This window comes from Giraffa tippelskirchi, chromosome 1 (assembly GCF_054371585.1).
Source record: "Giraffa tippelskirchi isolate mGirTip1 chromosome 1, T2T-mGirTip1v1.2.pri, whole genome shotgun sequence".
Lineage (NCBI taxonomy): Eukaryota > Metazoa > Chordata > Mammalia > Artiodactyla > Giraffidae > Giraffa > Giraffa tippelskirchi.
In genome coordinates, this window is record NC_137275.1 from 35,163,102 (window position 1) to 35,178,137 (window position 15,036).

The 15,036-nt window shown below is 34.8% G+C and overlaps 1 long non-coding RNA gene across 1 annotated transcript in view; it reads left to right on the forward strand.

Annotated features, from left to right (window-relative positions):
• LOC145512417 (uncharacterized) overlaps nt 1–15,036 on the forward strand; it is a 287,002-nt gene that overhangs the window by 174,122 nt on the left and 97,844 nt on the right. Inside the window, exons 3-4 of the long non-coding RNA XR_014058508.1 lie at nt 9,052–9,170; nt 14,431–14,518. This is a non-coding gene — a long non-coding RNA (uncharacterized LOC145512417). The remainder of the gene's footprint in view (nt 1–9,051; nt 9,171–14,430; nt 14,519–15,036) is intronic.

The window sequence follows — 15,036 nt, forward strand, 5'->3', positions numbered from 1 at the left end:
ATGAAGCAACTGACAAAGGACTAATCTTCAAAATATATAAGCAGCTCATGCAATTCAATATCAGAAAAGCAAACAACCCAGTCAAAAAATAGGCAGAAGTTCTAAGCAGACATTTCTCCAAAGACGTATGGATGGCTAATAAATACATGAAAAAATGTTCAACAATGCTTATTATTAGAAATGAAAATCAAAACTAAAATGAGGTACCACATCGCACCCACAAGAATGGCCATCATCAAAACATCTACAAACAATGACTGCTGAAAAAGGATGTGGAGAAAAGGGAATTTTCTTGCACAGTTGGTGGAAACGTACCTTGATACAGTCACTACGGAGAATAGCATGGAGATTTCTATATATATATATTTAAAAAGCTAGGAATAAAACTACCATATGACCCAGCAATCCAACTACTGGGCACGTATTCTAAGAAAACCACAATTCTAAAAGACACATGTACTCCAGAGTTCACTGTAGCACTATTTACAATAGCCAGGACATGGAAGCAATTTAGATGTCCATCAACACATGAATGGATAAAGAAGGTGTAGTACATATATACAATTGAATATGACTCAGCCATGAAAATGAATGAATTTGAGTCAGTTCTAGTGACATGGATGAACCTAGAGCCTGTTCTACCGAGTGAAGTAAGTCAGAAAGAGAAAAACAAGTATCATATATTAATACATATATATGGAATCTAGAAAAATGGTACTGATGAACCTATTTGCAGGGCAGGAATAGAGACACAGACCTAGAGAACAGATTTGTGGACATGGGAGGAAGGAGAGGGTGGGACAAGTTGATCACAAAGAATTGGACACAACTGAGTGACTGAGTGCCCACCCCCCCACACACACACCCCCACAATGTCTTCCTAACTTTAAAAAAATCTGCTTTGATTTTTATCTCCTTCATGAACTCTTCGCTAAACTTTCTCAAACTCTAAATCTAATCCAAGTTTCTCTGTGGACTAAAAATGACTCCCAAGCCATAAAATAAACATAAAACCACTGTCTTTTTAAGCTACTGCTATTTTGGGCTTTTCTGTTGTTTTCATGCTCACATATAAATCTAATATAATAACATGATAAATAATTACAAAAGAGTTTAAAATAGTTTACTCAAAAGAACAATATATATTTTAAATTTAGAAGAAAAAAGATAAAATCTCAGAAAAAACTAAATTCAGGGATACTCATTAAAAATGTACTCTTGTTAGCTTTGTGACTGGAATTAGATTCTAAAATTTCTAAGAGTCTGCTCTAAAATTATGATTTCACATTTTTATTAAAATTTGCCTTCTTCATCTGACATAGTAGAGTACTTCTCATTAAGGAACATTTAAAACAAGATCATAAAATTAAAAGTGAAAAATTGGTAAATAAAAGCCTTCTTAATGTCCACAGGGTATAGACAGGATCATTTTTTACAAGAAAAGTAACACTGTCTTTTGTACTTATCTCACACTAGAAATTTTCCCTTGACGCTTATAAAGTTACGTTATGTATATAAACAATGTCTTAAAAAGTAGCATCCTAATAAGTAAATCACTTCATTATTTTTTTTTAATAAATTTATTTATTTTAGTTGGGGGCTAATTACTTTACAATATTGTAGTGGTTTTTGCCATACATTGACATGAGTCAGCCATGGGTTTACATGTGCTCCCCTTCCTGGACCCCCCTCCCACCTCCCTCCCCATCCCATCCCTCTGGGTCGTCCCATTGCCCCAGCCCTGAGCATTTGTCTCATGCATCGAACCTGGAATGGTGTTCTGTTTCACGTATGATAATATACATGTTTCAATGCTATTCTCTCAGAACGCCCCACCCTCACCTTCTCCCTCAGAGTCCATAAGACTGTTCTATGCATCTGTGTCTCTTATTCTGTCTCGCATATAGGGTTATCGTTACCATCTTTCAAATTCCATATATATGCATTAGTATACTGTATAAAAGGAGATTTTCTTATAGGACTTATTACAGACACAGGATTTAATTTTGATTAGATATATGTAATCAGATCTAATCAAAATTTAATGACAATAATTCTATGGAATATAAAATGTCTGAACAATGTTAGTGTGAATTTTATTTTGTGTGCTATATTTTTCTATTACAGTCTTTATTTAGTAACTTAAAATTCCTGGAAACTAAATTCAATACTAGTGTTGTGTTTTTTCTCAAAAATCATATGCGTATAAGGGATGAGTGAAGAAAAACTCCCAGGAGATAGCCCAAGAGTTATGTCTTCTAACAGAGACATGACTCTAGATGATGTGTGATTACAGCAATCAAAAGTCATCCTTTTTCTAAATAGTATTAGGAAAAAAATCCATTTGTAATTTTCTTGTTTCTAGTTGATTCTTCTTTCCCACCTAGAGAATTTCCTTTAGCCTTTGTTGTAAAATTGGTCTGGTGGTATTGAACTCTGTTAGCTTTTGCTTGTTTGTAAAGCTTTTGATTCTCCAGTGAATCTGAATGAGAGCCTTGCTGGATAGAGTATTCTTGGTTATAGGTTCTTCCCTTTCACCACTTTAAATATATCATGTCATTCCCTTCTGGCCCACAGGGTCTCTGCTGAGAAATCAGCTAGTAACCTTACAGGAGTTTCCTTATATGTTATTTGTTGCTTTTCACTCATTGCTTTTAATAATTTTCTTTGTGTTTAACTTTTGTCAATTTGATTACTATATGTCTCAACCTGTTCCTCCAATTTAACCTGCCTGGAACTCTTCTGCGCTTCCTGAACGTGGGAACGTGGGTGACTGTTTCCTTTCCTATGTTAGTGAAGTTTTCAGCTATTATCCCTTTGAATATATTCTTAGGTCTTTCTCTCTGTCTTCTCCTTCTGGTGCATCTAAAGTTGTCCCAGAGGTCATTAGACTGTCTCATTGTTTTTTGTTCTTTTTTTTTTATTATTCTGTTCTATGGCTGTGATTTTTACCATTCTGTCTTTCAGGTCACTTATGCATTCTTCTGCTTCAGTTATTCTGATATTAATTCCTTCTAGTGTATTTTTCATTTTAGTTATTGTACTTTTTAATTTTTTTTTTTTTACAGTTCTTCTAGGTCTTTGTTAAACATTTCTTTTATCTTCTCGATCTATGCCTCCATTATTTTTCTGAGCTCTTGGATCATCTTTACTACCATTTCTCTGAATTATTTTTTTAGGTAGTTTGCCTATCTCTACTTCAGTTAGTTGTTCTTCTGAAGTTTTATGTTATTCCTTCTTCTGGGACATATTCCTCTATTGTCTCATTTTGTCTCACTTTCTGTGATTGCATTTTCTGTTCCACAGGCTGCAAAATGTTGTAGTTCTTGCTTCTGCTCTCTTACCCCTGGTAGATGAGACTGTCTAAAAGGCTTGTGCAAGCTTCCTTGTGAGAAGGATTCATACCTGCCCACTGGTGGGTACAACTGAGTCTTGTCCCTCTGGTGGGCAAGGCTAGGTCAGGGGATGTGCTTATTGGGCAGCTGTATATTAAGCAACCTGTCTGCTGATATATGAGGCTGTTTTCCCACTCTGTTGGTTGTTTGATTTGAGGCATCCCAGCACTGGAGCCTACAGGTTGTTGGGTGGGGCCAGGTCTTCGTGAGAAAGTGGCAGCTTCCAAGAGGCCTTAAGTCAATGAATACACCCCAGTACTATTGCTGCCAGTGTCCTTGTCTTGGCAGTGAGCCACAATTGTCCCCCTGCTTCTGCAGGAGATCCTCCAATACTAGCAGGTAAGTCTAGTTCAGTCTCTTATGATGTCACTGCCTTTTTTCCTTGGGTCATAGTACACAGGAGACTACTCTGCACCCTCCAAGAGTGCAGTTTCTGTTTCTCCCAGTTCTGGGGAATTCTGGTGATCAAACCCCAAAGCTCTTCAAAGCCAGATTCTCCAGGGGCTTATCCTCCCCTTGCCAGACATCTAGGTGGGAAAGCTTGAAGTAAAGCTCAGAACTTGCACTCTTATAAGAGAATTTCTGTGGTATACTTATTTTCCAGTTTGTGGGTCATCTACCTGTTATGTATAGGATTAGATTTTATTGTGATTGAACCCAAACTACCATCTTATTGTAGTGTCTCTTTTGGCTTGTATGTTGGGTTTTTTTTTTTTTGGGGGGGGTAGGTTCCAGGGTTTCTTTTTTGTTGATGTTTGTCCTGAAGTTTTTTTTGCCTTGGAAACGAATAGAGATCATTCTGTCATTTTTAAGATTGCATCCAAATACTGCATTTTGGACTCTTTTGTTGACTATGATGGCTACTCCATTTTTTCTAAGGGATTCTTGCCCACAGTAGTAGACATAATTGTCATCTGAGTTAAATTCACCCATTCCAGTCCATTTTAGTTCATTGATAACCAAAATGTTGACGTTCACCCTGTCATCTCCTGTTTGACCACTTCTAATTTGCCTTGATTCATGGACCTAACATTCCAGGTTCCTATGCAATATTGCTCTTTACAGCATTGGACTTTGCTTCTATCACCAGTCACATCCACAACTGGGTGTTGTTTTGGCTTTGACTCTGTCTCTTCATCCTTTCTGGAGTTATTTCTCCACTGATCTCCAGTAGCATATTGGGCACCTACCAACCTGGGGAGTTCACGTTTCAGTGTCCTATCTTTTGCCTTTTCATATTGTTCATGGGGTTCTCAAAGCAAGAACATGCTCCCCATGTTATAAGAGAAGATAACTGAGCTAATATTTCCTGACTATATATAGTGTGTTACCATCCTCTGGCTTTCTTTACCAGTCTCTTCCACCCAATCTCAAAATCAGCGCTACATATTTCAGTTAGCAGCCTTCCCCTTTTACCTTCTCTCATTAATTGGGTTTTGAATGACTATTCTTGGCTTTGGATGAACAGAAATGAAAACAACTATAAATATAATCTAAGTCATCATTCTTGGTCAGTAATTAAATTTGGATTATCCTTATTTAGTCTGACTGAGCTCAATAGCCAAATGAATTTGGAATAATATGGCTAAACAATATAAAATAATCGTAATAATCAACACTAGAAGGATATTATAGAATACTACAGTTGTTTTATATTATTTGTAGTCCTTAAAATGGAAAGATCTATTGGGAGTTTGAAAAAAAAGACATATTATATATCATTTTCAAATTATTTAAAAATAAAACTTCTCTCCCTCTTCACTAACTCATTCCCTATCTCCCTTCCTGTTTCCTGTCCCTCTCCCTCACTTTTTTTAGAACATTTTTAGAGAGCAGAACTTCACAAAGCACATTTTTATCTGCACAGTCTTAAAGCAAAATAGAGATATGATACAATTAGAACACTTACTTAGAAATTATTTTTCTGTTCTCCTTTTACCAAAATGGATATAATAATGCTGTTTGTTAGATGTTTTTGATGTCATTTTTATCATTTTAAATGTAATAAATTGTGTGAAGACAATGAAACACAAATTCTTAACTTCAAGAAGAAATATTATTCTTAAAGGAAAAGCATAACAACAATTATAAAATGATAACAAAAAGTATAGTAAGCTCTCATTTTTTTTAATGTAGACATTTTTGAAGAAGAAATAATGTAGGCTATAGGTGTTCAAATCAGGATTTAATAGCTACCTGGAAAACTAAAACAAAAAAACATGTTTTTGTTGTTGTTTAGTCACTAAGTTGTGTCCAAATCTTTTGTGACCTCATGGACTGTAGCCTGCCAGGCTCTTCTGTCCATAGGATTTCCCAAGCGAGAGTACTAGAGTGAGTTGCCATTTCCTTCTCCATGGGTTCTTCCTTACCCAGGGATCAAACCTTTATCCCCTGCATTAGCAGGCAGATTATTTTACATAACACTGAGCCACCAGAGAATCCAGAAGAATATTATATATAAAATCTTAATGTATATTGAATATATTAAATATAATAGATATGTTAAGTATATAATATGTACTTCTGGAATATGTACTCCATGGGATTTTTCAGGCAAGAATGCTGAAGCAGGTTGCCATTTCCTCCCCCAGGCTATCTTCCCCACCCAGGAATCGAACCAATGTCACCTGCATCTCCTGCATTGCAGACAGATTCTTTACCACTGAGCCATCAGGGAAGCACCTAACATGAATATTATTATGTATAATTTGTGATTATGGCTCACACAACAAAAACTTAACTTGAATATAAATAAGCAGTGAAAAAAACACATTTTTAAACTGTTTGATTTGGACTAAAATCTTCAAATTGTTTAAGACTAGAAATGTAAGGTTATTGCATGCTTTCTTGGTGGCTCACTGGTAAAGAATTTGCCTACCAATGCAGGAACAGGAGATGTAGGTTTGATCCCTGAGTCAGGAAAATTGTCTGAAAAAGGTAATGGCAACCCACTCCAGTATTCTTGCCTGGGAAATCCCGTGGATAGAGGAGCCTGGTGGGCCACAGTCCATTGGGTTGCAAAAGAGTCTGACATAACTTGGCTACCAAAACAACAAAAATAAGATTTTTAGCTAAGTACCTTGTACTTAGCTGCTGTCCATGGAGTCGCTAAGAGTCAGACACGACTGAGAGACTTCACTTTAACTTTTCATTTTTATGCATTGGAGAAGGAAATGGCAACCCACTCCAGTGTTCTTGCCTGGAGAATCCCAGGGACGGCGGAGCCTGGTGGGCTGCCGTCTATGGGGTCGCAGAGTCGGACACGACTGAAGCGACTTAGCAGCAGGAGCAGCAGCAGCAGCACCTTGTATTTATGAAATATTGCTGAATCTCAACTGTTCCCTGAAAGATTCATGGCTTGATACAACTTAGACTATAATTTAGAAATTTTGTATTGTTAATGATTGCATGTTTATACACTGAAGTACTGGACAAAAAATAAAAGATACTTTCAAATTTACTTTCAAGGCTACAAAATTAAAAGTAATTTAATAAAATTGTACTGACTAATAGTCTGATAAGGAGCGTATTGAATTCTTAATTGAATAGGTTCTTAGTCTCCAATAAGAGCCCAGAGAAAGTGACCTGTTACTCTTAAGTAATTGTGATTGTCCCATTATCACTGAACAGAGCATGAAGTTAATTTTTTTTAAAAAAGACTAATTTCAGGAAGGAAGGAAACTTGGGATAAAGTATATACTCTAATAAAGTGATGGCATAATTTCATGTTAATTTTCTTCTTTAACGTGACATTCTTTACAGAATCAATTTGTATTTAAATATTTTTTCCAATATTTTAGCTAACCAATGAAGTTTAAGCAGATCAAAAATATTAACAGACCTCTGCATGTTTTACTTGAATTTAAGAGCATCCTAAATAATTTCTTCCATCTACATTTTTTGATTCTTTAGTATTCTCTGAGACAAAAGATAAAATGAAAAATAAAAAAAAAATGTTTTTCACTAAATTAAATACTTTAACTGAGGACACAATTTTTATCATTCTTTGTTCCCATTTTGTATGACATATCTTTCTACACAATTGCAGTATATTTTTCACCATAATCCCCTGGTACTTTGTTATCAAAAATATCATTCATGAAATGTCAGAGTTTCATAGGACTCTCAATTTTGCAGTCTTTTCTGTCCAGAAGGTTTATTTGTGTATAGAAATACTGAAGTGTTTGTCACTCAGTCATGTCCGACTCTTTGTGACCTCATGGACTCTACAGTCCATGGAATTCTCTAGGCCAAAATACTAGAGTGGATAGCCTTTCCCTTCTCCAAGGGATCTTCCCAACCCAGGGATCAAACCCTGTTCTCCCACATTGCAGGTGGATTCTTTACCAGCTGAGCCACAAGGGAAGCTCAAATATTTTAATAGGTTATTCATTAATTCATATGTTACTATAAAGTTTTAAATTAGGAAAAAAATTCAGGTTAAAATATTCCATTTATATTTAATCTAACTCCATAACTGTGTATAAAACTGTTACCAGTTATTAACTGTATACACACACACACACACACACACACATGCTCTATTCCCTTTTTGCACATGTCTATCTATGTATATTTCCAATTACTTTGGGAGAATATTGATATAGAAAGCATGTGTTTTATCAAATTTTATATATAATGTGCTTTTCAATAGGTAATACCAGTAATTTGTATTTCCTTTTTGATTTTCATAAATGTTTTATATTCTTGGTGTGATTATTTACTAAATATGGTGCTATTTTCCCACTCAATAGCATTTTGATTTTCTTGAATATTATACTGATAGCAACATTTTAAAAATAATATTAATAATAAATAAGGGTTAAAAGTTGTGCCTGGTTATGTAGGAACTAATGACAAATAGAAAATACATAAAATTCATATTTTAAAACCAGTAATATCAGTGGGAAATGAGAGTTAAGAAAATAGAATTATTAAAACTCTTTATAGAGTTAGATATTAATAAAATAGTATAAATTGCCATCAGAACAATGGAGTCAATAAATAAATTGCAAGTAATTGATATATAGTTGGCCCAAAGGAAAAAATTCAGGCATATCATAAATAAATAATGATTTTTAAAACAAATGAACAAACTATGGTGACTTCAGAGCCCTTCTAAGTGGGAGACAAGTCAGAGATTTGCTCTAGGAAACTATCTAGTATGAGAGTTGCTGTAATATCCCTAGAAAAAATTATTTTCCCTCATAGTTCTAGCGTAATCTAAAATTTTAAGGTAACCTCAGATAATTCCAATGTGTGAGAAAAATCTCTGAGTTACAAATAGGACATATGATACTTACAGGAAACAGTTTTTCCATCATTAACTCCTCTTTGAAAGTGAAAGTGTTAATCACTCAGTCCTGTCCAACTGCTTGGGACCCCATGGATTGTAGCCCACCAGGCTCTTCTGTCTGTGGAATTCTCCAGGCAAGAATACTGAAGTGGGTTTTCATTCCTTTCTCCAGTGGGTCATCCTGACCCAGGGATTGAACCTAGGTCTCCTGCATTGCAGGCAGATTTTTTACTGTTGAGTAATCAGGGAAACACTAACTCCTCTTTAGGTAGCTTTAAAAGAACTCTCCTGAAACATCCACATAACTCAGTGAGTGTTCCTTGAGAAACAAACTGATATGTAATCTTTTGCTCCTTTCAGTGGATCCAGTGACTTACACAGGAAATGCTGGAAGAGCTATGGCGAGTTTTAAATCTATACCACACTGGACCTTGTACTTCAAGGAAGGAGAGTAGAGCATAGTGAAAAGTAAAACAAAGGTGCGATGTTCTAAAGTCAAAGAGTTTCATTCTTTAGCTTTTCAGTTTTGGACAGCACACAGGGTAGTTTTTTCTTTAAACCCCAGTTTCTTCATTTTTAATATAGAGGTAGCAACTATAATTTCACAAAATTATTTTTGGAGTTAAATGAGATAATCACTCAGTAACAAATATTTTCTGAGTATTGGGAACTACATTACACATTGAAGCTACACATAATATAATACTGTTAGTAAACGAATGCTATGACTTTGAGAGACACAGTGTGCATTTAATGTCATACCTCAGTGTTGGCCTGCAGAACACATCAGTTGTACTGAGTTATTTTGCTGTTACTTAGTTATGCTATGGGCAAAAAAAGATTAGTTATATTTCCCTCCTTATATTTGTTTTCTTTTTTCCAGATCACTGCCAAACAGCCCTCTAACCAATTTAATTCTTCTTCTTTTTTTTTGATCTCTAGTTAGTTTTTTTTTCCCCTGCTTTTCTTCCAGTTCAGTTCAGTCCTTCAGTCGTTTGTGACTCTTTGCAACCCCACAGACTGCAACACTGCAGGCTTCCCTGTCCTTCACCAACTCCTGGAGCTTGTTCAAACTCATGTCTATTGGTTGGTGGCACCATCCACCCATCTCATCCTCTGTCATCCCCTTCTCCTCCTGCCTTCAATCTTTCCCAACATCAGGGTCTTTTCTAATGAGTTGGTTCTTCTCATAAGGTGGCCAACGTATTTGAGCTTCAGCTTCAGCATCAGTCCTTCCAATAAATATTCAGGACTGACTTCCCTTAGGATTGACTGGTTTGATCTTGCAGTCCAAGGGACTCTCAAGAGTCTTCCCAACATCATAATACAAAAACATCAATTCTTTGGCACTCAGCTTTCTTTGTGGTCCAAATCTCACATCCATACATGGCTACTGAAAAAACCATAGCTTTGACTAGATGGAATTGGTCGGCAAAGTAATGTCTCTGCTTTTTACATGGTTAAAAAGCTAGGTTGGTCATAGCTTGTCTTCCAAAGGGCAAGTATTTTCTTAATTTCATGGCTCCAATCACCATCTGCAGTGATATGGGAGCCCAAGAAAATAAACTCTGTCACTGTTTCCATTGGTTCTCCATTTTTGCCATGAAGTGATGGAACCAGATGCCATGATCTTCATTTTTGAATGTTGAGTTTTAAGCCAGCTTTTTTGCTCTCCTCTTTCACTTTCATTAAGAGTGATGAGGCTCTTAGTTCCTCTTTGCTTTCTGCCATAAGGGTGATGTTATCTGCATATCTGAGGTTATTGGTATTTCTCCTGGAAATCTTGATTCTAGCTTGTGCTTCATCCAGCCCAGCATTTTGCATGATATATTCTGCATATAAGTTAAATAAGCAGGTTGACAGTATACAGCCTTGATGTACTCCTTTCCCAATTTGGAACCAGTCCATTGTTCCATGTCTGGTTCTAGCTGTTGCTTCTTGACCTGCATACAGGTTTCTCCAGAGACAGATAAGAAGGTCTGGTAGTCCCATCTTTTTTCCCTTTTTTTCCAACTACTTCCTAATTCAGTGGGAAAATGTGAATGGCCTTGAAAATAAAGAATAACACTGTTCATTAGGATGAGAAATAACCAATAAGCAATACTCAGTCTAAATAGCTAAGCAGAATATACATGTAAAAATAATTCATTTTGAGCTCAATTGATTAACTCTAAACCTTTTTATTTTATATTAAATGTGAGCTTTGTTGAATTATTTTTATGAACCTATTGATTGTAAAATCTGGTTCAGTAGATTCTATGTATTTTGCTGAATTGTAAATCTGTTAATTTTACTTTAGCTCTGCAAGAATTAGGAAGAAGAAAAAATCTGACAGATGAAAGAGCTTAAATCTCTAACAGCTTGATTTACAAATGTTAGATGTTACTTTGTGGCAAGTTTTAAAATATTCACACCACAAATGAAAATATGATGTGCTAAAATATTTGTGTGTGATTGAATTTTAATATATCCAAAATAAGACACAGTTATCCTTGAACACAAAATAATAAGGTTCTTCATACAAGTTGATCTTGCTTTTACAGAGAAAGGAAAAAAGCATGAAAGGTGTTAGAAACACCTGCAAGTAAAGTAAACAAGAATACTTGAAAAAATCCTAAATAATTGATTTGCAAAGAACAAAGAGAATCTTTAAACAAAAAAGTCCATATTGTTTACTTTGTCAAATTCTTGTTTACTGTGACTATGGCTACTAGGATAATAGGAAATTGTTGCATTCTTGTTAAATAGTGTTTGTTCTTATAAGTACCAGGGAATAAAAAAATATGAATGACACACATTGCCTTAAGTTCCAGAAACTTATAACCTAATTAAGGATACAAAAATATACTTGTTCACAAGGCATACTATCATATATTTCTTAAAGAAATATCCAGTGGAACATATAATAACAATTAATAGGAACTGTTTAGTCTTTGTTTAAAATTGTAATAAATAAGGTATAGAAAAAGGATTCAAGAAATGATTATACAGTAACTAAAGAGAATGAACTACATATTCTGTAACTACCTGTATGCATGTATCACTTTTCCTATTTAGAAAGTGTTAGATGCTCAGTTGTGTCCAGCTCTTTGTGACCCATGGACCATTGACTGTCAGGCTCCTTTGTCCATGGGTTTTGCAGGCAAGAATACTGCACTGAGTAGTCATTCCCTTCTCCAGGGAATCTTCCCGACCTAGGGATTGAACCCAAGTCTCTTGCATTGCAGGCAGATTCCTTACTGTCTGAATCACCAGGGAACTCTTTTCTTATTAAGAGGCATCACTCTGATCATTCCATAATAATGAAGATCTTCTCAGTATTTTAGCTTACAATTTAATGATGTAATATAATTTTTAACTTAGCAATTCTTGTAAAGCATTTAGTTTTATTACTGATTCATTCCATTTTATGTTAATGTCCTCATATATACATTCTTTGTCGCTCTCTTTCTCTCAGAACTATAGTATCTCAGGAAAAAATGTGTTATAGTCAAGACAAGGTGACAGTATATTTTAAAAACAAGTTGAAACTGAAAGATTTGGGAATGAAAAGCAGAACACTACTAAAAGCTAATCTTCGACAACAGGCATTAGCCAGGACTCCCTAGGAAAACTGGCACACAGTTAACTTCAGTTAAAGATACCCAGGACTTTGAGACTTAACTATCAGCAAAGGGTTTTACATGGACATGACCACAAGATTTGACTACAGAAAAAAAACCAAAAGACTGAGAGCCAGTGAGAGAAATTTAGTCAAAGATTTAATCAATTATGATGATAATAATATCCATTCAAATGGCCAAATTGAATCAAGAGCATAGTCTATCTTAACCTTTAGGTCTTTAATATTCTTAAATGTAATTTCTATCATACCTTATTATTAAGTAGTTATATTTTAGATATTTTTATAGAAAAAATTTTGTATACAGTAACATAATTATTTCACAGTCTAAAACAGAAGTTAAGAGTTATGAATGTAAATCTCATTCTTGGCCAAAGCAAAATATTCAGTTGTCTCTAGTTATTTTAAGTTTCTACAAATGTTATGTTTACTGAATCAGCAATAATATATAAGTGATGAATAAACAAATAAGAACCATCTTTTGCAAACCTAATACACTGTTCTTGTTATGGAAGGACTTAAAACGGAAATGGACAAAAACACATTGCAAAAATAGGTAAGATACAAATGCATAAAATGTTTCCTTAGGATGTTTTCTGTTAACTGCAGTATACAGGAAATTGTGAGTTACAGAAGAGTATTCATAACCAAAATCAGCATTCTCTGTTGAGTATTCTAAACATAATTCAGGTTAATTTACTTAAGCTGATTATGGCTTTCCAGGCTTTATTTTTAGGCACTCGATTTACTTACACAAACGATAATTACTAAATTTACAAATATAAAGATTTTTTTTGTAATTATATCAACATTCTCCTTCATTTAGCATATTCTACCTTGTGACCTGTAAAATGCATTCAGAGTTTGCATAATCTCAACCAACTTCATTTCAGTCTCATTTTTTAATTGATAAATTGGAACTAAACTTTGGATGTTATAGTATTATATAACTTTGAACATAAATGTTGTCATTACCTAGTTCGAAATTTTACCCAGCACCTGTGTGTCACGTGCTATGATTCTAGATTTTGGACATCAGAAATAAAGAAATAATGGTAAAGAGCAATCATATATTAAGTTTTTGATTAATTTATTTGAGCAAACATCAACTTGAATTGGGCAGTGCCAAAGTGAGAAAGGTTAGCAGTGTTCAGCTGACAGAAGCTAGGGAAGTCTTTTAGAGAGCAGATGCAGAAGCAAAGCAAGGGAATTCTTTTGACTGGCTATAGCTTATGTGGGTTGCCTAATCTGGGATAGCCTATTTGGCTGTTTGTGACTGTGTTTAGGTTTCAAGTTCTTAACCTTCACTCATTTACAGGAATTTGCTCTGGGTTAGTTTTCAGTTTGCTTACAAAGGCTGCCAGGGTATTAGAGCCACTTCAGTCTGATGGACTACTCATTTAATTACTTTAACAATAGAAAATGATATATCAGTTTTCATGGAACTTACATTGTACCTGACCAATTAAGTGGGTTTTATTCCCAGGGTTCTATAGTTAGAAGTACTAAATCTGTATTTAATAAATCCTATATTTTTACCATTTTCATCAAATAAACTCAAATATGTTCGTTAAAATTTGAAGTACCTTAGCACTTTCTATCAACACTTAAGTAATATTACCCGCCAATCATAATATTCCATGAATTCCTAATGCCCTCAGATGAAGAGTATACTAAGTCACAAAATTTACTAAGAATTCCATAACATTACTTCGTATCTCTGCTGCCTCATTTTTTTCCCACCTACTCCATCAGCTTTCCTTGGTAGCTCACTGGGTAAAGAATCTGCCTGCAATGCAGGAGACCTGGGTTTGATTCCTGGGTGGGGAAGATCCCCTGGAGAAGGAAATGGCAACTCACTCCAGTATTCTCACCTGGAAAATGCCATGGACAGAGGAGTCCATGGGGTCACAAGACCACCACTCCATCAGCATGTCACATTCCATACTCCAATCATACTGGACCCCTTTGAATGCCTCACATACAAAGATACTAAAATTAATTAAATGCTCACCATCAAATCCATTTGGGAGTGTCTTTACAGTGTCTCATGTGTAAGAGTAACCTAAAAACTTGGATGATTTCCTTTTTTTTTTTTTTCTTTTTCATCATCCTAGGATTAATAAGCCTTGAAGAAGCCTAGTGAAATTGGCATATTAAAACAGGAAAATTCTGTCTGTACATCTAAAAATCATCAAACATATTGTGAGTACTTCAGTAGAGTTCTTTAATAATTATATAGTAACTTAAACCCTACTATGAAGTAGATGGCATTTAGATTACAAATAAATTATCATGCTTTAGAGCAATTGAATGTAGCATGTATTAGCTACAAGGAGAGTATATATAATTTTATTGTGGGCAAAGCCTAAAAAAATATGAAAATATACTGAAAATAATTGATTTTTTACTACTAACTCATGGCATTTCATCATTATTAATACTTGAACATGTTAAATTGAAGACATTTTTCTCAAAGGAATGAATTTCATCAAACTAAAAATAGGAAGTTTAAGAAAATAATCATTATGTACATAAATGTGAACTTTATTTTGAGTCATTATCTAATGTATGCAAAATACCAGTGTTTCTGTTACTTTTATAAAGGATGCATACATGCATGTCCAACTCTTTGCAACCCTATAGACTATAGCCCACCAGGCTCCTCTGTTCATGGGATTCTCCAGGCAAGAATACTGGAGTGGGTTGCCATGCCTTCCTCC